The following is a 25,139-nucleotide window of genomic DNA, read 5'->3' on the forward strand; positions in this document are numbered from 1 at the left end:
TTATGAGGTTGAGTACATTAACACTTTATTTTTCATCTTTTTAATAACGAATTTGGTTCATTCATCATTTAAATGGTTTGAAAATCTATTTTCATGTAGTTGCAGCGATTCATGTGCAGTATGATTTAGTTTTTAGAATTTAGGATAAAACAGCAAATACATGAACAGCAATTTTCAACAGAAGAATTCAGCTAGGCTTTGGCAGCTTTTGAAAAATTGAGGCAATGCTTGCCTCAAATGCAATGCTTTAACCAGTGTGTTCTTTCCGTCCTCACATATTAATAGTCCTGAAAAGTGGACACTGACAAACAGCCTCGTCCATAAATTCAAAATACCTCAGTGAGTTATGGAAAGAGCTATGTTAGGAGTTTCCCTGAGGGATGAATGAAATGAGAAGATTTGCAAGAGAAGCAAGGCCACCGGCATAGCCTGAGCTATTAGCAAGCTGAAGTGGCAGTAGGCTGGCCATACTTATCATAGGGCCGATGTGGTGAAGACACAAGAAAGCGCTGTATGGAGCGCCCTTCAGCACGATGGACTGATGTTATAAATAGACTGGCGGGAAGTGGCTGGATGAGTAAGGCCGGGAATGGTGGCACTCATTAGGGAAAACCTATGTTCAACAGTGGATGTACATAGGCTGATGACTATGATGATTTGTTTTCATCAAAAAATATTTAAATAAAATAAGCTAAACGCAAATAAAATCAGCCAAAACAGACTGATTAATTATTTATTATTTATTTAATTACTAGCCGATGCCCGCAACTGTTTTTATATATTTATTTACCGGGGTAAAAAGTAGCCTATGTCACCCTCCAGATCTTTATATGCTAAAAATCACGTCGATCTGTCGCTCTGTTGCGGCGTGATCGATGTAAAAACTAAAAAACAAACACTTTCGCGTTTATAATATGGGTGGGTAACTAGGCAATAGATAATACAAACAAAACTGAGATCAAAAGCTTTTAAAGCGTAATTATATTATACACACAATAAACTATTATTTTATTGCTTTAAATCGTCTAAAGGACGGAATTCATTAAAGGACTCTTTAAACTGTACTCCCATGGCTCTCGTGAAAAAATTTCGCTGAAAATTTTCGCTTACAATTGAATCGAGCGCAAATAACGAAACAATTGTGATGCACGGCCGTACAAATTGAATGAAATAGCTACATTGGGAGTGTTAATGGGATAAAGGAAAAACTATTAAGGCTCCACCACACAGGCGCCAATACCCACCGTGAATATCGTATTAATCACGTGGAAGAAGTTCCGAGTACATGGAGGTGTGAAATTTAACAAGTTCCAATTTCTTTATGAATTAAAAATGTGGTTAATTCTAAACTAAACCAAACAAACGAGTCTAAATCTAGTGTCATCTTTTCCTGTAAGGAATATTTAGAAAGGGATAGCAATAGATTTAGACGCACTACGTTTCTCTGGCGCAAATGAAGCTTTACGCACATAACGAAAATTTTAGTCGTTGTTTGAAAAAGCCTTAGAGCTGTAACACACTGGGACACCAAGGCGATATCGCTGACTACATAGCCATGACTACCTCATAGGCAGTCATGGTCGCCAAATACCTAAGTAAGCCCTGGCGATCAGTTGGCCACTGAGTGAGCCAGGCGTAACTTAGTAGGTACTTGTATACAAAACACTGGTGACTTGTCTACGCGTCGCCAAGTCGCCAGATTATGCAGTCTCCATATAGAAGCCGGCTGGGCTACGCTTGCAAATTGGCGACGTCGCCAGACCGTAGCCAAGTAAGTGAACTGTCATATATTTGGATGTCATGTTTGGATACGTAGCCGGCGAGGTCACCATGGCGTCCTAGTGTGTTAGCGCTCTCAACGCTTCGAATTCCTGAAATAATCGTCTCTATAGGACTGTAATGACCGTAACATCTGCTAAGTGAGCATTTGTATAGAATTTTCTGTACCTTTTACAAATAGGAATGTAAGGAGTTTTTGGCATAGATTTATTCGAAATTCGATCAAACATAATTCTTATCTTCTTTATATAAAAGTACAAAGTGACCTATCAACCGCATAGCGCCACTGCGCGCCGAGTCTAAAAATTTGAGATTTTCAGGTTCAACATAGACCTTCAAAATCGTTTTCTTTTCTTTAGTGAACTAAGAAATGATTTTGGAAAATAACGGAATTTTTGAAAATTTGAATCTAAGCAGATAAGGTTATCAGAAGACAGAAATGATGAGTTTATGGTAATTCCATTATAATCCCTCCTCCGTTTTGCCAACAGAACGACTATGATATTATAAAAGTAGTGTTGAATTGGGGATCCTGTATCAAAATCCATGGGGATTTTGGATCACTCTCGCTAACGCTCGTTCGCTACGCTCACCGTGATACAAAATCCCCATGAATTTTGATACAGGATCCCCAATGTAGGCTACTGTCCACAACAACACATTAAATAAATGGAGTATTCCTAAATCCAAGCAACAATTAATCACTATCAACAGTGAGACAAAATCCTCAATGACTAGTTATTGCGGATCCTATATCATACGCCCGCACCGCACAGTGGATGATATAATACGATGAGTTCGACGAGACTGCGGCATTCATAAGAAATGCGAACGAGCCCATATGCATGATAATTTTACGTCTAAAAGTTTGCTCTCGCATAGTTAACCATTTGATTTGTTGCGCTCAAATTATTTTTGTATATTGATCGTGTTTCTGCTTGATCCGGCATTGCTGTATTCATTAGTATGAATTTCGATCGATTGATTCGAGGCTTGCGCATACTTATAATAGGTTGGATAAAGGTAGACTCTTTAAATGTTTATAGCTCATCAGAAATATATTCGTATTACATTAACGATTGCTTTTCCACATATCGGACATAACATTTTATCCAACGATAAAGCACATTTAGTACACGTTATAGCATGACCACATGGTATATAACACGCAGCTACTTCTTCTACAAGACAAATTTTGCAGCAAAGTGTTTCTTTAATATTTTCAACACATAATATGTTTCTGTCTGCAAAAGAACTTATTATATTGTTATTTACAAATTGTTCAGATACTTTTGATGCACCACAAACATCTTTGCTATCACTTTGTAGGTATGTTTCACCCTTCACAAGTAAAACATAGGGACAGGACGGAAACCAGCGTGCGTGCTCCGACCATGGATGATCTTCGATGCCCCAGTCTTTGAGCCTGCCATCACAAAAGTAACAAATCACGCGATCACTATCTCCTGTATAAAAAAAACCAGCATCAGCCATTTCTTGAGGTTTTTGATTTAAATCTTGAGGCCAGGTATCAAAACTTCGCAATCTTGCGATTTGAGTTGCATAGCGAGGATATTTAGGATATATTAACTCCATTCTGATCTACAAACAATGAATTTTGGATAAAGATTTATTAGTAAAAATATATTATAGCAGATTTCTAGTAAGGTGTGCAAGCTTATCATACATTATTATTTATCGAAAATTAATTCTTTAATGATGAATTTAGACACATTTCCCGCTATTTAAATATATTTCGATTGTTATAAATACTTTGATAAATAGAGATTAATGGACGAAAAAAATACGTACAATGCGTACTAATATAATAAATTCACTGATGCCCCCACGACTTCATCTGCATGGATTTAGGTTTTTAAATCCTGCGGGAACTCTATGATTTTCCGAGATAAAAAGTTGTCTATATCTCTCCAGTTCTTTTACTATACCCACGAAAAATCATGTCGATTCGTTGCTCCGTTGCGACGTGATTGAAGGACGAACCAATAAACAAACAAACAGACACACTTTAGCATTTATAATAAGTATGATTAGTGATGCAAAAAGGCGTCTGTCTAAACTAAAGACTAACGGCTGAATCTTGCCGAAATTTGATACACAGACAATTCACATCTTGGAGACGGATCCAGGATATTTTTTGACGTCGAAAATTAAAGGATTTCCAGTCAAGTTTTAAATCAAATTCGCAAGGAAGAAGATTGAAGCATCAAATAGGAGCAAATATTATTAGACCTTTCACAAATTTTATACCTACCTATGGAAAGTAGTAAAATGTATAACCTTTTAACATTTTAACTATCGCGAGTCCGACGCATACCATTCCTTTTACGGTTAGATCTCAATTCACTGCGTAACTATAAACAACAGCGTCTTCCATGCTTCAAAATCGAACACCTATAGCTGATGCGGCAATAATTTATACGTAAGACAGTGTTCATACGAATGTATAAATCTAGTCTGATTACTTTCGCAAATATAAGTTTTATGTTGTGATGATTTAGTGTTTAAAGTTACATGCGCAAATGTTTAAATCTAATTTATTTCAATCCATTTCGTTTATTATGAAAGAGGTTTTAGAATTCGAGCGTATAAATAGGTCGATCCTAAGCGTCACCATTCCTTTCTTTCCGAGTTTTGGATACGACGACAACAACAGTCGAAATAAAGTATGTAAGTATTTTTATTTTATATGTTTATTTTTGAATTAAGCAACTAGGTACCTATTGAATTTTTATTTGGAGTTTTCATGTTGATAGTTACTTAAATTGTTTTTCAGGGCCTCTTCATCTTTCATCAATCCATTTGACGAAGACGAAGACCCCATCGCTTTGGTGCAGCCCCCATCAACATCGAAGTCTCTTAAGAAGAAACGTGAGGTGAAGCGGAAGAAGACGATCAAGAAAAAGGAGGTGACTTCTTCTGCTCCGAAGAATCCGTTCGAATCGAGCGGATCGGAATCTGAACCCGAAACGTCTCCAAATACACCTACGAGTCCATCTGTTAAGCGGAGGAGGTTTATTACCGAATCTGAGGTGAGTTGTCTTATTTATATTTTATTGGATTAAAGCTTTTAAAAGACTTCCCAATAAGAATGTTGTTAGGCAATTGGTCTGTATATAAATTTATGAATATAGTTTGTTAAAGTTATTATTTTGTTAGGGATCATATCCGAAGGGTACCAGTGGGATCCTATTACTAAGCTACCGCTGTCCGCCCGGACGTCTGTCTGTCAGCGGGCTTTATCTCATGAACCATAATAGGTAGAGAGTTGAAATTATCGCAGATGATACTAAATTGAATATTTTTCAATTTCAGGATGAATCTACTAGCAAGCCAGTGCGCGCTGCGAAATTGAGAAGTTTTCTCAGTCGGCGCGTTGCGTCGGGGTATACATCCCAATCAGACCCATCGAAGAAAGGCAGCTACTACTTCGAGCTGCGCGTCTACAACTCTGAAGAAGTGGAGAAACTCGCGAACAATGAGCGTTGGAAGCATGCCATCTGCACACTAAAACTTGCAACTGATTTAAATTCGGTGGTATGGAAGTCCCTCACCAAATTAATTGATGATAGTAAGGCTGAACTAAAAAATATTCAGCCCATTTTATACCCTGCAAATGAAAATAATTTCTAAGATAAATTTTGTAAATTAAATTTTGTAAATCTTAGAAATTATTTTCATAAATAAATTCAAAAAATATTTCATCTGCAACATATTGTATATAATAAGTATGACAATTAAATTACTATCTTTATGTTTGTGCCTGTAAATATTTTTTAACGTGTTTTTTTTACAGAAATTACAAAGCCTAAACCATACAAAGCCTAGACCATACAAAGCCTAGATCATACAAAGCCTAGACCATACAAAACCTAGACCATACAAAGCCTAGACCATATGAAACTAGAAATATAAAAACTAGAACCATATGAAACTAGAACCATATAAAATTAAATTAACGTGTTTTTTTTACAGAAATTACAAAGCCTAAACCATACAAAGCCTAGACCATACAAAGCCTAGATCATACAAAGCCTAGACCATACAAAACCTAGACCATACAAAGCCTAGACCATATGAAACTAGAAACATAAAAACTAGAACCATATGAAACTAGAACCATATAAAATTAAATAAAAATGTCTAAATGTTCATATCGAAAGATTTGAAGTTGGGATATTAATAACGTGATACTTACAGCCCTTATACTCTTACTAAGTCTGCACATTGTCTGAAAATAACTAGATTACTTTATTTTAATACAGTCATCTCATAACTATCCAAAATTTAAAATCTAGAACTGAGAAACTAGAACCATACAAACTAGATACTTGACATGTTTGAATGTTGATATCGAAACATCGCATTACTTCCATTCTATTAATAACTGTTTACTGTTTATTAGCCAATAGCTTGATTTATTATTTAGCTGTATTTCCTTACCGATTTTTTATACGCAGAATATTAAAACCAGAACTGAGAAACTAGATACTAAATAGATAAACAAGATAAGCAATTCTATGAAATTGAAAATGTTTTTCTGCAAAGAGTGTAACCTTTATGTTAAAACATCTATATCGTCACATAACAGAACAAATACTCATAAATCTAATAGTTTATTTCAATCTAGATATGAGAATGTGCAAATTATAAAAACGGCTTTTAGAAACAGAATAATCAGTTACAAAGTAAATCCGACCTCTACAACTTTAGTTCCAGAGAGTTTTTTTTCACAAATATTTAAAACCACACGCGAGATCATAAATATATCTCTAAAGAAACACACTGCCATTAAAGTAAATTTCGAGTTATTTGTTTCGTATATTTTACCAAAAAATTTTGAAAAGTCTATTAAATCTTTCAGTACTAAATATGGTATTATAGTCCAAAGTACTGATATTGATAATTTTTTATTACAATGTGCTCAAAAGTTAACTTGCAAATGCGCAGAATTCGAACAGTCAGAATCTGGTTGGACAATTGATTCTATCAGTCATTTGGAGATAAATATTAATAAATATAATCCTCTGAAAGGTGGATCATATTTGGCATTACCATCACATATAAGAAATACAAAATCATGTCTAAATATTCATAATTTCGATGATTGTTGCTTTTTATGGTGCATTGCTGCTAAAATGTATCCTACAAAACTTAATTCCAATAGAGTTTCATCATATCCTCATTATTCATTGCTTTTTGACATAAGAAATATGACATTTCCTCCGGGAATTGAAGATATTAAAACCTTTGAGAAGAACAATCCAACTATTAGTGTAAATGTTTATGGGTTAGAAGCCAATAATACAGTTACAGGTCCTTTGTATGTGACTTTAGCTCGAAAACTTACCCATGTTAATTTATTATATATTACTAAAAATGACAAAGCCCATTACTGTTTGATTAAAGACTTTGGCCGACTTGTGCGAAGGCAATTAACAAAACACAAGTCTAAAATATTTTTATGTGATGAATGTTTTTTATATTTCGCAAATGAACAAAAACTACACAATCACGATTGTGCTAAAAGACAAACTGTACTTCCAGAAGATGGTAGTAAGTTGCATTTTTCAAACTATGAGAGAACTCAAAGAATTCCTATCGTGATATATGGCGATTTTGAGAGCTTGCTTTGTAAATATTCAAACGAAAATAAATCTCTTTATACTGAAGATATACAAACACATGAACCATCTTGTTTCGCTTATTACATATGTTGCCATTCTAAACCTGAGCTTAATGACTTTGTAAGCTATCGCGGACCAAACTGTGGTAAAAAATTTGTTGAAAGCATTACGCGAGATGTAAAAAGATTGCACGGTATTTTAAATACAAATAATCCAATGTTTCCTCTTACTACCGAAGAGTTGACTTCATATAATGAAGCAAAAATTTGCTGCATCTGTAAAACAATGTTTAAAAAATATGATATAATAGTAAAGGATCATGACCATTTTACAGGTAAATACCGAGGCCCTGCTCACAACACTTGTAACATAAATGCAAAAAAATGTACGTTTATACCGATCATTTTTCATAACTTGAGTGGTTATGATTGCCACTTATTTATTAAAGAATTATCAGAAATTACCGGAAAAACGAGCTTGATACCAAAATCTAAAGAAAAATATATATCATTCACAAAATTTTTACCTATTGATAAAACAAATGCTGCTCAACTGAAGTTTATCGATTCATTTAATTTTTTGAGTTCGGGTTTGGATAAACTGGCAAAGAGTCTTCATCCGAATGATTTTCAGCATATGCGTGTATTTATTAAGGATGAACACTTATTAAATTTGGCCTGTAAAAAGGGTGTCTATTGTTATGATTATATGGATGCATGGGAGAAATATAATGAAACAAAGTTACCAAAACATTCGATTTTTTTTAATAAACTCACAGGTGAAAATATTTCCATTGAGGATTACGAACACGCTTTAAAAATATGGAAAACTTTTGGTATAAAAAACTTAGGAGAGTATACAGATTTATACTTACAATGCGATGTCTTATTACTATGCGACGTTTTTGAAAAGTTCAGAAATATGAGTTTAGACTATTATAATTTAGACCCCTGCTATTATGTATCATCTCCATCTTTAAGTTGGGACGCAATGTTGTTATATACTAAAGTTGAGCTTGATTTGATTTCTGATGTGGATATGTATCAGATGTTAGAAAAAGGTATTCGAGGTGGTTTAGCCCAGTGTTCATTGAGATATGCTGAAGCAAACAATAAATATTTACCATCCTACAATAAAAATGAGTCAAGTACGTACTTAATTTATTTAGACTGTGTCAACCTTTACGGTTTTGCTATGATGCAAAAAATGCCAATGCGTGACTTTAAATTTTTAAATGAAAATGAAATTAAAAATTTTGATGTAAGGAACATTTCTAAAAAAAGTCAGTGTGGATATATTCTCGAGGTAGATTTATGTTATCCGGATAATATTCATGATGCTCATTCAGACCTACCATTTGCTGCGGAAAAATATTCTCCTGCTCAAAATCAAAGCAAAAAATTGGTGGCAAATTTATATAATAAACATCGTTTTGTTATTCATTATATGCACTTGCAAGAATGCTTAAAGAATGGTTTATTGCTTTTAAAAATATACAGAGTGCTATCTTTTTATCAGGACAACTTTTTAGAGCCTTATATTTTTTTAAACACAAGTCTCAGACAAAATGCCAAGTCTGATTTTGAGAAAGACTTTTTTAAAAAGCAGAATAATTCTATTTTTGGAAAAACGATAGAAAACAAAAGGAAGCAGGTTGACGTAAAACTAGTAAACGTTTGGAGAGATACTACAAATAATACTAATAAATTGAATGGAGCGGAAAAATATATTAGTGCACCACATTTTCACAGTTTATCAATTTTTTCTGAAAACTTAGTAGCTATTCAATTGAAAAAAACAAAAATTGTCTTAGATCGACCAATATATATTGGATTCACGATTCTTGAACTGTCGAAAACGCATTTGTATCATTTTCATTATTCGGTCATAAAAAGAATCTATGGAAATAATGTTCAGTTATGTTATACGGATACTGATAGTTTACTATATCTTGTAAAAACTGATGATTTTTATGAAGATATGAAAGATAACATTCATTATTTTGATACTAGCAATTTTGAAGATGATAATATTTTTAATATGCCGAAAGCTAATATGAAAATACCTGGATATTTTAAAGACGAAATGGGAGGAGAAATCATTTCTAAATTTGTTGGTTTACGCGCAAAATTATATTGTTTACTTTCTGAGAAAAAAACTATCAGTAAAGCAAAGGGTATCACGAAGCCTGTGACAAAAAAATTAAACTTTGAGAAATATAAGAAAGCCTTATTTTGCAATGAAAATATAAGAGATGATATGTTTGTCATACGATCAAAAAATCATCAGGTTTTTACTCAGAAAATTAATAAATTAGTATTAAATAGTGATGATAATAAAAGGCAAATAATGGAAAATGATTTTAAAACTTTGCCTTGGGGGCATTACAGCACGATTCTTTAGTAAAAATATTATGCTAAGTACCTATGTATTTTACAAATTTTTATGTGTCTAATTTTAATATTAGTTTTAATGGTAATTTAGCATTTAATAAATTTGATTAAGTTTACCACAGTGTTTTATTTCAAATAAAATCACAACATATTTTATATTCCCTTTATTAATTCAACCAATTATTTACATTACTTCATAAACTTAGTACTTAACATAAGATTAACGTATTATAAAAACTTACTACTTAATGGAAAATATTCGGACTACAACTTACTTGCATGATATGAAAATATAAAATATACTTTATACTTTAATTAGAACTCATTTATGCTTTTTATTTTTACAATCGCAAAATAACAATAAAATAATATTAAATTTAACTATTCAGGCACACTTAGCTTTTGTATAATCCTATTAATTAAATCTTCTGTAGCATCCATCATATTGTCATAATTATCACTCACTATGTACTGTACACTCAAATTAGTCTTTGCACTGTTCTCCTGTTCTTTACTATCAATTTCAAGTATTTCAATTTTTATAATGTGGCTTCCCTTTGCTTTATTTTTCCGTATAACAAAAGATGAATCTGGAGCTGGTGAAATCACATGATCTATTTTTGGAAGCTTCTTTTTTAAAGACAATTTATTTTTCTTTTTTATGGTTTTCAAACTGGTGTTATTTTCAAGTGTTTCATTATTTTTTTGCTCACGTAAAGCTTTCAATCTATTCTCTTCTTCTCTTTCTAAAATAGCATCCAAGTCTTGAGCTCCATAAAATGGATTATTCATACTTGTGTTTCTTTCGTCATCCGTGAAATAAAAGTCCGACATGATGCTGTAACAAAATACAAAATTTTATAAATATAACAATAAAACAACATTTATAAAAATATCAATAAACAAATTCTAAAATAGAAAAGAATACAGTCAAAATATTATATAAGTAATTTTTTTCACTAACCAGAAGCGAGTGAGTTCCTTGCGTGAGAAGATCTGGGAATGAAAATTGTTTAGTAACAAATCTATGGAGTCAAGTTTTCAAAACAATTGTATATACTTGTATGACATTCGTCCGCATTATGCAATCTCTAGCGACATGTTAGAACCTGTTTAGTATTAAGTTCTTACGAATTTCAATTTCATACTATTATCACAAGGTTTAAATTAAAATGTATACCTACATTTTAATATAATCATCGACAAATAATAGTGCGCTAGACAAGTGCGAAGTGAAACACGAATGTGATACCTACAAGCAATACCTTAAAATTTAAATCAACTAGCAATAATATGAAGTTATTTAATAAGTTGCATTTTTAAAATTATCATCAATCAGTAATATGAAGTTGATAAAACAGGCTGAATCATTAAAAATAAATTATATAGATGTTGAAACACCACCACCATGCTTTAGCCGACATAGTAAACTTCTACCAAACATAATTCGATGCATAATTTGCGGACCCTCCAACTGTGGGAAAACAAATATTATGATAAACTTATTATTGCACGAAAATGGACTTAAATTCCAAAATGTTTATATTTACTCAAAGTCCACTTTTCAATCTAAATATTGTTTCCTACAAAAAGTTTTTCAAAATACTCCAGATGTTAAATTTATTATGTTCAAAAATAGTGAAGAAGTTATTTCGCCAACTGAAGCCTTAAGAAATTCTATTTTCATTTTTGACGACGTGACTTGTGAAAATCAAGTTAATATTCGAAATTATTTTTCGATGGGCAGACACAAACAAATTGATTGCTTTTACTTGACCCAAACATATTCAAAAATTCCTAAGCAATTAATACGTGACAATGTTAACTTTTTAATTATTTTCAAGCAAGATGATATAAACTTAAAACATATATATAAGGAACATGTTAATTCTGATATGAGCTGGCATGTCTTTAAACAATTGTGTGCAAGTATTTGGAAAGATCCGTTTATGTTTTTATCAATCAACAAAGATTGCGAACTAAATAACGGTCGGTACAGAAAAACATTTGACATATTCGTGAAATTCGACTAACAATTTTACAATTATATACCACATACGAGACACAAATTTAGTCAGTCAAATGAGAGCACTGGTAAGAATACCTACCCATATTTAATTTAAAAATGGAAGCCGTTGTAAAGAAACAATTAATTAAATCAATTGAAACCATCAAAAAGAAAGCAAAACAAATGCGTGAAGAAGAAGATGATTTAGAACTAAAAAGGCGCAAACTTTTTAAATCCATAACGGATCCATTAGAATCCATAGTATTGCAAAAAAAAGAAAATAAAAACAATAGTCACCATGATTTACCAGATACATGTTCACCTTCAACTTCTGATAAAATTAAAAACATAGAAAATGATGATAAAAATTATGTAACACCAAAACCAATAACTTCTACCCAAAATTTTGAAGAAATCGAAGAATTCTATACTCCATCTCCAACGCCTGAAAAAAGCAATGAAATCTATAATTTGAATGTACCTTTTGGTGTACGTAATGAAAATAGTAATTTAATGATTGGAAATACAAAAGTAACATTTTCAGATGGTGATGCTCATAGCAAAAATATGATGGCTAAAATAGGAAATAGATCCTATGAAGTAACCCCAGGTTTGGCAGAATTATTATTTCAGAGTAAACCAGATGTAAAGATTGTATCTGATCAAGATAAATTAGTATATAAAGATATTTTATGCAATACTAGTGCACATAGGAGAGATTATAACCCTACGAATCAGATTAAAGGCGATAAAGGGACAAAATATACTAAAATTGTGAAACCTCTCTTTACTGATAGTGAATTAAAAGAAAAAAAACAAGGTGGTTTTATGCCAACTCTTAAAACTTTGAAAAAAAATACAGATTTCATATACTGGGATGATCCGAATGAGTTAGTAGATAGATTGAAAATTTTAATTGCTTCAAAAGATGCTGGCAACACTAGTCATGACAATGAGATTATATCAATAATTGAAGAACTTAAAGAAGCTGGTATAATAAAATAAGTATATAAAAATAAAACCTGGTTACATTTTTGCTTAGTTCTATAAACACTGTTGAACATGAATGTCAACAAGTTTGGTCATCATGTACACAAGAAACTGAAAATGGATAGCTCTGCCTTAGAAAATATCTTTGATGCTCAACATAAAATCATCAAACATGTTGGTACACCCATTGACCCAAACGACTGTGCTACTAAACTATATGTTGACAAATTCTTAGATGGGCTCTATATACGATTAAAAACAGTAGAGGAAACATTGTTGCAGTTAAAATCAGAAATAAATAGTCTAAAAAGGAATATAGAAGGTGTAAGTCGTAAATTCAAAAAATGAGCAAAGATAGTGTAGTAAATGAAATACATAAAAATGTTAGGAAAAATTTTCCTCGAAGACATGTTATACTTAAAGACATTGATGATGTATGGCAGGCCGATTTAGTTGATATGCAATCATTCTCAAAAGATAATTCACAATATAAATATATTTTAACAGTCATCGATGCTTTTTCAAAGTATGCATGGGCATATCCGCTTAAACTTAAAAATAAAGAAACTGTGACTGAAGCATTTAGTAAGTTACTAGAAAAAGGTCGTGTTCCCAAAAATCTACAAACTGATTTAGGAACAGAATTTTATAATAGTTGTTTCAAAAAATTATTACAAAAATACGGTATAAATCATTATTCCACTTATTCCACTAAAAAGGCGTCAATAGTAGAAAGATTTATAAGAACGTTGAAAACTAAAATGTACAAGCAATTTAGCTTGCAAGGGAATTACAAATGGAATGATGGAACCCTCGAGCACATCATGAAAAAATATAACTCCACATTTCACAGAACAATTGGTACAGCTCCAGATAAAGTTAATGAAAAGAATAAACAAAATATACTAAAAAGATACAGACTACTACAATTATCAGCACCATCGCAGAAACGTTCAAAATTCAAAATTGGAGATTATGTAAGAATAAGCAAATACAAAGGAACTTTTGACAAAGGATATACTCCCAACTGGTCAACTGAAATTTTTAATATAGCTCAAGTTCAAAACACTCATCCAATTACTTACCTTCTAAAAGATGCAAGACAGCGACCTATTTTAGGATCATTCTATACTGAAGAATTACAAAAAACAAAACATCCTGATATATATCTTATTGAAAAGGTTTTAAAAACAAAAGGAAATAAATTATATGTCAAATGGTTAGGTCTGCCGCCTAGTGAAAACAGTTGGATAGATAAACTAAATCTTTTATAAACACATTTTATGTTAACAACTTTCAGTCTCTTATTATCTACGATACTGAGCAGAGTTCTCTTTTATTAAAAATGGAGAAACAACCATCCAAGCGTAAAATGACTTTGAGAAGAAAATCTAACAATTTGAAAACAAGTAATTCTGGTGCTGGTTTTAAGAAAAGCTTTAAGGATATTGTATCTCGCGCGAAAAAACATATCCATAAATTGAAACCTAAATGCAAAAAAGCTGCAATCGAATTAGCTCTTGCTGCTGCTAAGGAATTAGCAGCGACATCTTCAGTTAATGTACCGCGTATAATACCCATACCAAAGACAGGTGGGGTTTTGCCACTAGTCCCCATATTTGCAGGATTGTCTGCCGCGGGCAGCTTAGCGGGTGGTACTGCTAGTATAGTGAAAGCAGTCAATGCTATTAATTTAATGAAAAAAAAATTTCAAGAACTAAAGAGACATAACGAGAAGATGGAAACATTGTGTATCGGAAAAGGATTATTTATAAAGCCCTATGGTAATGGTTTGGGAATATACACAGCAAAGGAAAAAAACTGATTCGGCGGCTACCTAATCGTGCTCTAAGTAACTTGGATATTCTAAAAATTTCAAAAAATATTCCTTATTTCAGAGGTGTATTTATGAGAAATGAACTTCCAAAATATCCTTTTAAAAAAGAGTGTGGTATCATCAACTTAGATAGCTCTCAAAATCCTGGAACTCATTGGGTAGCCTATGCAAAAATAAATAATTACATTGAATACTTTGATAGTTATGGTAATTTGAAACCGCCTAAAGAATTTGTAAAATATGTGGGAGCGAATATTAATTATAATTATGACAATTATCAAGGATCTAATTCTTATAACTGTGGCCATCTATGTATCAAATTTCTTATTAATTTTTGGAATAAAAATTGAAAATAAATAGATGATACAAAAATATGTAAGCTCATTTAACCATCATGTCTATTACACTCACGATCGTGAGTGAAAAATCTATTCTAGAATCATTTTACGCCCCTCCTCTTATTTTGGAAGACGAATATGAGTGTGGCTTAGTATATTTTTCTGCATTTAATTCAATTCCAAATGTAGACTATAATAATAATGTGTTTGAATATGGAGAAGAGAAAAAAAGAATTCTTATTCAACCAGGTGCTTACGATTTACAAGATTTGTATGAATACCTAAAAGAAAGAGTTGAAAATTGTGAATTACAAATAAAATCTAACATCAATACAATGACATGCTCTTTGTACTGTACTGAAACTATAAACTTTAATTCAGAAAATAGTATTGGACCTATGCTAGGTTTTTCTAACGAAAAACTAAAAGCAAATAAATGGCATGAATCTACAGAATCCGTTAACATTCTACCACTGTCTGTCATAAGGATCGAATGTGATCTTGTACAGAGTTCGTACACTAACGGTTCTCCTTCACATATTATTTATGAGTTTGTGCCAAACATTCCTCCAGGTCATAGATTTATAGAATCTCCAAGTAATGTGATATATTTTCCGGTCAAAAGAAAGATAATTTCATCAATAACAATAAAAATTTTGGATTTGGAAGGCAATAATATAAATTTTAAGGGCGAAACTATTGTTTTGTGTCTTCATTTGAAAAAGTCAAAATGATCGTATTTAACAAAAGTAATTATTATAAAGAGTATAACCCAACTATTAAGAAAGTTATTACCAAGGAAAGTGTAAAACAAAGAAGACGTGTTAGAGTATATAAAAAAATTCATCAGAGTAATAAACAATTTCTTAAAGCCCTCGGCTTCAAAGTATGAGCCTCCTTCAGATCAACGAATTACCTGAATTCGATAACTCTATCGAGAGTTATGAGGTTCATACATATAATCCATACAATAACAGTTTCAATGAAAATGATGAAATTCGGATACCTATTCACCAGCAAGATATTTACGTGTTACCATCAGCCAGTTCCATTTACATTGAAGGAAAAGTTTCGGTGACTCATAAAGATCAAGCTGGCAAAGTTCAAAAGAAAAGTGTTGACTTCAGTAATAATGCAATTGCATTTCTTTTTCAAGATATCCGATACGAAATGAATGGTGTTGAAATCGATCGTATTAGAAATGCTGGAATAACTACAACCATAAAATCTTTCATTTCAATGAATAGCGGTGACAGTAAAGCGGCTGCTGCTTGGGGTTGGAATATAGACGGATTTAAAAATCAAAATGGAAATTTTAATGCTTTGATACCCTTAAATAAGATTTTAGGTTTTGCTGAAGACTACAATAAAATAATAATAAACTGTAAACATGAACTCATACTTAACAGAGGTAGTACTAACATAAATAGTGTTGTCATGGGTAGCGATGATATTGTAGACATTGATATACAGAGAATCCAATGGCGAGTACCACATATTAAAGTATCAGATCAGCAAAGATTAATACTTTTAAGGAAATTAGAAAAAGATAATCCCGTACAAATAGCATTTAGAAATTGGGATTTGTATGAATATCCATTATTGCCAAAAACTACCAAACATTCATGGGCGTTAAAGACTGCTTCTCAATTAGAAAAACCTCGATATGTTATATTTGGTTTGCAAACTAATAGAAAAAATGTTAAAAACAGAGACAGCACAATATTCGATCATTGTACATTAACCAATGTCACATTATTCCTGAATTCCCACTATTATCCGTATGATGCTTTAAATCTCAAGTTTGAGGAAAATAAATACAGTATATTATACGACATGTACACCAAGTTTCGTCAGTCGTTTTACAACCTTCCTATTGATCCACTGCTTGATCTTCATACATTTAAAGAAATAGCGCCTTTATTTGTCATAGATTGTTCCAGACAAAATGAAAATTTAAAAACTGGTCCAGTTGATGTTCGTCTGGAAATAGAAACGTCTCAGGAAATTCCAAGCAATACCAGCGCTTACTGTTTAATCATAAACGATCGTCTTGTGGAGTATAGGCCGCTGAGTAACATTGTTCGAAAACTATCATGAAAATTATTGTGGACGTTCAAGGTTTTAAAAATGATCAAAATTACTTTCTGCCTAAAGAGATTGCTATAGTGTATAGTGATCGAGTTCAAGTTTTGTTAATAAAACCACCATATCCCTATGAATGGCTAACAGACACAGAAAAGAAACAAGTTAAATGGATTGAAAAGAATAGAAAAATATTATGGAGCGAGGGAATCGTGCCTTACGAGACCTATAAATACCATCTAATAGATATTTTAAAAAATAATGATATTTATTGTAAAGGCCTTGAAAAGCAGTTATGGTTAAAAGATATATTAAGTAATCCTAACGTACATAATTTAGAAGATAAAGGATGTCCTCGTTTATTAACATTGTATGAGTTGTATAATTCACATTCTGACATATATAGTTGTGTTTATCATCCGACCATCTGTGCGCTGAAAAATGTAACTTGTTTAAAAAAGTGGTGTATGAATAATAAAGTTTTAGATGATTAAATATGCTTGTTTAATTTCCATATACCTGCTTCTTTTATTTAATTTACTGATTATACTCGTATTGAAAACACAATATTTGGTGTAGGTTGTTATAGCCAAATAGTTGTTTTTCATGTTGTAAAAATATTACATTTGAAGAGTAATTTTAAAATTCAAGGTTTCTTAGTACCTATCTAGTTTTATCAACATATTTGCTCGTGCAAATAGAATGAATATTTCGTTCTTAAACCATGTGAATAGTTTGTTCAAAATACGGATAGTTGATTAATTTTTGCTTGGATTTAGCTACACTCCATTTATTTAATGTGTTGTTGAGGACAGTAGTTTAGAATTGGGGAATTCTGTATCAAAATTGGTGGCGATTTTGGATCACGGCGAGCGAAGCGAGCGAGCGTAGCGAGAGTGATCCAAAATCCCCACCAATTTTGATACAGAATCCCCAATTCAACACTACTTATAAAGCATCTCTTTTAGCTGTGATGTTAGACTAAAGTCACCAGTCCAATAATTCCGGTACACCATTAGAATGATGATTACTGACATTTTCAAAGACTAGATTGCAAAGTTATTGATATTCCATTGATATTCCTTGAGCGACGCTGCAAAATGCGTTCGATTCGAAATGTCGTCCACGTACAGGCAGACGATGCTCTTCGGAGTCCATTTCCACAAATATTGGATACTACCTCTTGAGATTGCGATATCGAATCAATATAATACATAATATATTTGATAATACACTAGTGGTGATAGCCTAGTGGTTAATACGTCGGTTTCCTATTCGGCGGGTCGGACGTTCGATCCAGGACACACACCTCTAAAGTTGAGACCTATAGAAGGCATTTTGACTTTGCTTAGACATAATACACTGTTAAAACGAGACATCGCTATACTGTTGACATTGAACCGTCTCGTTTTTAACCCCCGACCCAAAAAGAGGGGTGTTATAAGTTTGACGTACCTACACACGTTAAACTTATAACTATCTGTGTATCTGTCTGTGGCATCATAGCTCCTAAACGAGTGAACCGATTTTAATTTAGTTATTTTTTGTTTCAAAGGTGGATCGAGAGTGCGAAGAAAATCGGTTCAGCCGTTTGAAAGTAATTATCAGCTCTTTTCTAGTTTTCTTATAGGTTTTTGTGTCGGGGGTTTTTTAAATTTTGAGTTATGTATGGTATTGGTATGGTAACTTAAGGACTAGATCCTATTTCCGTCATCTGATTTCTCTCGTCATCCGTGAAAATATTTCGGATGTGCCTCAAATTCAAATCGGGCATAATATGACGTAAATATGTCAAACGTGTCCACTGAATAGCTTGGATTTGGATCAGAAATCCGATTTAGTGCGTAAGCATTATACGAATTCGGTCAGAGTTTTTTATATCCGTATTTTCAAGGATTCGGATCGGGTGAATCCGTAACCGCTCTTATATCTAAGTCTATCAGTATTTAGGGCTTGTTTGTCATCATAACAGTAATAGTCAACAAGAAACTTCAGTAATGGACCGCGATTAATCAAATTTGAGTGGGAGTAAACTCAATTGGGCCGAAGATTGATGCGACGTCCGCGATTTGCGAAGGACGCAAAATAAAAAACAACCAAGCGAGAGTCAGACTCGCGCAGCGAGGGTTCCGTACCACAGAAGCAAAACAAACGGTAAGAATCACTTTTGTTAACAAACCGCAAAACTAACTTTGTTTGTAATAGTTTATTATTAATATAAAAAAACTATGACACTTAGAGCGCTGGTTTTATTTTTCCTGTAAAATATACATAATATCTATTGACTATAATTATTTCAGATTTTCGATTAATAAACTTCGGAGATAAATGTTGCACGATAAATCAAACCTTTAATGCATTACAAAAAACTCTTTTAGACTGTGCAAGTAAACCTCATATTATGTTACCCCACTCGATATAGTTATCTTACTGAAAATTCAAACCCCTAATTTCCCCCCCAATTAATTAAACTAAAAATGATTTTTGTTTTTGTTTTGATCCCAATGATGGGCCACTATTATTTACCATGTCTTTCATGTAGATAGCTTTAACAGTTACTGAAATAATCCACTGTGGCAGACGAAAGGAGAAAATCGCACCACAAGGGTTTCATTTTCACCATTTTTGTACGGAACCCTAAAAAGAGCAATAATAATTTTAATCAAAAACAATGAGATTGCGCGCGACGCAAATTCGTGTCTTCGCCATTAACGTGATGACAAAATGCTCTGACGTTACGAGAAGTGCTTTAGAGATATAGACGCTACTGCTGCAAAGTATAAAGGAGGAAAGTGGGAAACAAATTATATAAGGTGAACGCACACTTATCCAAGCCGAACGCGTCGAACGAGCCGAAAGAAACGAATTTTAGAATCCTGTATATGAAATCTCATGAAACCTCGCACACTTCCCCGCGTCGAATCGTGCGAATCGGAAGTAGATTTCATATACAGAATTCTATAATTCGTTTCGTTCGACTCTTTCTACGCGTTCGGCTTGGATAAGTGTGCGTTCACCTTAAGACGTGGCTTATAGGCATCTGGTAAATAGGTACGTAGTGCACTGAACTGACAGAACTATGCACAATTGCACATTGTTGAGCATAAGTTGAGGAAGTAACCTTGAGTGCTCAGACATTCGCAGACGTCTGAGAGATGTGTCGCAAGACGACTGTCTTTAGTCTGATCACTACCCGATTTTACGCCATCTTGTCTGTTCTAGCCCTAAAGTGTTTAATGTAAAACCTATTAGGTAGTTACTTGCAAAAAAAATATCATTTAACTCACCACTAGTGGCAAGATACTGCTTTTTTAACCCCCGACCCAAAAAGAGGGGTGTTATAGTTTGACGTGTTTATCTGTGTATCTGTCTGTGGCATCGTAGCTCCTAAACTAATGAACCGATTTTAATTTAGTTTTTTTTTTTGTTTGAAAGATGGCTTGATCGAGAGTGTTCTTAGCTATAATCCAAGAATCGCGTCAGCCGTTTGAAAGTAACTGTAACCTTCACTTGTCGGGGGTGTTATAAATTTTTAATTTACACGTCTTGTTATTAAATAAACACTTGTGTCCGTCTAGATACTTTCTAAAAATAAAACGGTGGAGTTGACATAAGGCTACATATATGAATAAGCACAATTTATCACAGCAATCCCATAACAAAAGCTAAATACAAAAAAATCTGCAAATGTCAGGTAGTATCAAGTTTTACGACATGCTATGAACGACGTAACATAGAAACCGTCTTTACAACAAGTTTCATTCAAAAATAGGTGCCACAAACTCACGTCTGTTAAACACGTAAGTTCAAGCGAAAAAATAACTCGCAAATTCATGATTAGTTCGTACCAATAGTGCTTATCATGCGAGTTACAACAATGGAGGCTGCTGATTAGATTGGCCGACTAAAAAAACAAAATGGAGTGTTAATGGAGTGTTGGAGTGGAGTGAATTGAATCGAGGTTCGGTAGAGTACATTATGTACCACCCACCGTGGTAAAGATTTCGTTACGTCATAACGAAGCGTAACTACGGAATATTTCTATGGTTTGTCGTTCACTGTATTATCACAGTGCCCAATCGTGACACTTCCCTTTGTATCCCTCAATGTTCCAGCTACTTTGTTATCTTCAAACGAATGATACAGTCGTGTGAGATTCGGGAGGAAAAGGTTTTCGCCCAATCCATTATTAATAGAGCCGTTTGGACGTCAAACGCACGCGGCGAGTATCGTTTTTTCTGTTTATCTTGAGAAAGACGCTTCACAAAGTTTTTTTTTTGTTTGGTATATAAATTGTTTGTATGTAAGTATACACAAGAAGACTTGATCACACTATCACACGTCACACTAATATTATAAAGGCGAAAGATTATGTGTATGTGTGTATGTGTATGTTTGTTACTCTCACGCAAAAACCACGGGACGAATTCGGCTGAAATTTGGAGTGGAGATAGATAATATCCTGGATTAGCACATAGGCTACTTTTAATCCCGGAAAACCAAAGAGTTCTCACGGGATTTTGTCCCATCCACGCGAACGAAGTCGCGGGCGTCAGCTAGTATAATATAAGAAGTTGGGTCTCTATGTCCGGTTATATTCTGTTTACAGGTGAATCGCTCAACCAATCAAGTTTGTATTGTAGAAACAAAGTCGTATCTCTATTTAATAAAGATTTTTTAATTTTTTACCGCAAGTAAAATTAAATTTATTACGAAAACCCTGAAAAGATTTGTAAAGCAATTTCACGTGAACGAAGTTGCGATTAGATAGGTACTTAAAAAGCTTGTGGAATTGCTAACTAATTTTAGATTAGACTAGATACCTACTTCAATTTTAATATTAATTTAAATATGCGTTAGAAAAACGTTTGGATAAGTCAAAGAAAATTTTAAGTAAGGTCTAAATCGCATTAAAAACATTTCAAAGTAAAAACATTTTCAATCACACAACTAGAGGATAGTCTCAAGGTTAAAAAGTAAAAAAAAAAAAAACATTTAAAAAAAATACTAGAGATAACTAATGGAATATTCTTATTCTTATAATAGAGGGTTCAGTAGTCAATTCAACTTTTTAATTAACTCTTAACAGTATTACCATATAACCAGTATAACCGCTATAATATAAATTATTATAGCGATGTAGCCTACGCCATACTGGTTAGAATTTCGGCCTACTAGTCGGGACTCCAGGGTTGGATTACACAGCACGCACCTCCAACTTACATCTGATAAAAACTGGCCAAGTGCGAGTCAGATTCGCGCACCGAGGGCTACGTAGTCCGTACTACCCACCTGCCTTTCATGATTCTAGGTCAACGGGAAGTACTACCCCGTAGGTTTCTTGACAAACAGACAGACAACGAAGTGATCCTATGAGAGTTCCTTTTTCCTTTTGGGATACAGAACGCTAAAAATTCGTAAAGTCAAGTAGGCTAACTTTATAGGCATTATAGATCAAGACTTTATCCAGAAAGTAGATTCTACTGAGAAGAGCGGAACATAATAAGTTTCATTTTTGACTTGTACTTAGTGCTTAGATTTTTCTCTCATTAGGCACTTATTTATATTATGAACTTCCTAGAGAGTTTTATATATCTAACTGACACCCTCGACTTCGTCGGCGTGGATTTTAGTTTTAAAAAATCCCTGGGAAACTCTCGGACAGGTCTCTTTAACCATGCAAAAAATTAGGTCAATCTGTTGCTCCGTTGCAACGTGATTGAAGGACAAACCAACCTACGCCATTTCATATTTATAATGTTATTAATGATTTTTTCGATTATACTTATGATAAAATATACTTATGATGAATTATGGACGGATCTCTTAAAGAAGAAGCGAAAGCAATTTATTTTCTTCAATATCAACTTATTTGCAAAGGTGGAGTTCATTGACATAGGCCTTTTAATTTACGTGTAGAGGTCAATATTTATTTAGGGCCAGCATGTTTAGCAAATTGTCCAGTTTTTTTCTATTTACTAAGTATATTATTTCTCCGTAAAATATTAGACTAGACTAGATAATGCCCGCGATTTCGTCCGCGTGGATTTAGATTTTCAAAAAAAAACCGTGAGAACTCTGATTTTCCGGGATAAAAGTAGCATATGTCACTTTCCAGGTCTTTAAATATTATATCCATTATCCATATTAAAAAAATCAAGTCAATCCGTTGCTCCGTCGCGTTGCAGCGTGATTGAAGGACAAACCAAACCAACAAACAAACACACTCGCATTTATAATCTGGGTGTGATCCATAGTAATAGCATATGGATAGTGATTACATAACACGTTTTATATTTACTCTAGGTATATTATTTAGCATATTCAATGCTGTCGATATCCATACTAATATTATAAATGCGAAAGTGTGTCTGTCTGTCTGTCTGTCTGTCTGTCTGCTACGTTTTCACGGCCCAACCGCTGAACCGATTTCAATGAAATTTGGTACAGACTTGGGATACATCCCGGGGAAGGACATAGGCTACTTTTTATCCCGGAAAATCAAAGAGTTCCTAAGGGATTTAAAAAAAATTGAAATCCACGCGAAGCCGCGGGCATCCCCTAGTATTTTATATAACAATGTGGACGTGGGATGCAACAAAAGGTACATTTCTTTCTTCTATTTGTCCGTCTCTATACCTACCAAAAGTCAAAATCGGTAAGCGGATGAGCTGTGAAGTAGGCAAACACACACACACATATTATATAGACACACTTTCGTGTTTATAATATTAGTGCTTTTACAAGTATTTCTCTGAGGACTTGAAAGTTATCTACTATTAGTTATATGTACTTAGCCTTCTTTTTATCCTTATCCCACGCTATGTGGGGTCGGCACAACATGTCTTCTTCTTCCACTCACTTCTCTCGGTATAAGGTATACTTAGTATTAGTATTTTTGATGGAACCACAATTTTGTCGATATTTCATTCCAGATGGATCGTTCCACATCGAGGCAAAGTTACAAAAGGATCGGGCAGAGTTCGTGCCAAGTTTTTTCCCGTTTACGCTTTTTATGAGAAACTTATTGACCCTTTTAGATTCGAAAGGCGTTGGAAGTAATTTTGTATCGGAATCGCTGAAGTAGGGGTAAGTGAAACGGGAGTAATATTGCTTAGCGCTGAAATTAAAGATTTTCCCGGACTTTCGCAGCTAAAAGGTAGTTTTTAGGGTTCCGTACCTGAAACGGAAAAACCCTTATAGGATTACTTTGTTTTCTGTCTGTCTGTCTATCTGTCAAGAAACCTATAGGGTACTTCCCGTTGACCTAGAATCATGAAATATGGCAGGTAGGTAGGTCTAATAGCACAAGTACACGAATAAATCTGAAAATCCCGAATTTGTAGTTACATCATTAAAAAAAAATTAAAATATGTTTCAATTTTCAAAGCAAGATAACTATACCTAGTGGGGTATCATATGAAAGCGCTTTACCTGTACATTCTAAAACAGATTTTTATTTATTTTTATAGTTTTTGATTTTCGTGCAAAATGTTGGAAAAATGACCCGAGTACGGAACCCTCAGTACGCGAGTCTGACTCGCACTTGGCCGGTTTTTTTATTATTATTCCTTTTCACTGCAATAGTATTCTTGACCTGACTACTAACTTCGCATTGCACTTATACTACACAGGAATAAGATTGTAACGAAAATGAAACACTGTAAATTTGGTCTGTATGATGGCTTCGGCTACCCACCATACTTGATAGGGGTTCGATTTCGGACACGGGCCTCGAGCTTTTCGAAGCAACGTGCGATAACATACATACTTACTTAACGTGTTTTTTCTCGTACAAACAGAACCGGACGATTTCGTGGATCATCTATACTAATATTATAAAGAGGAAACCTTTGTATTTTTGTATGTTTGTATTGAATAGGCTCAAAAACTACTGAACCGATTTCAAAATTTCTTTTACCATTACTTAGAAGGATTCTTCCGAATCCGTATAGGCTATATTTTATCCCGGAAAATAGAAAAAATAAATGTCCACCCGTGCGAAGCCGGGGCGGGTCGCTTGTTGCATATAAAAGTATAGGGACAAAATATACGGGACGA

The sequence above is a fragment of the Maniola jurtina genome, chromosome 9 (genome assembly GCF_905333055.1).
Source record: "Maniola jurtina chromosome 9, ilManJurt1.1, whole genome shotgun sequence".
In the NCBI taxonomy this organism is placed as follows: domain Eukaryota; kingdom Metazoa; phylum Arthropoda; class Insecta; order Lepidoptera; family Nymphalidae; genus Maniola; species Maniola jurtina.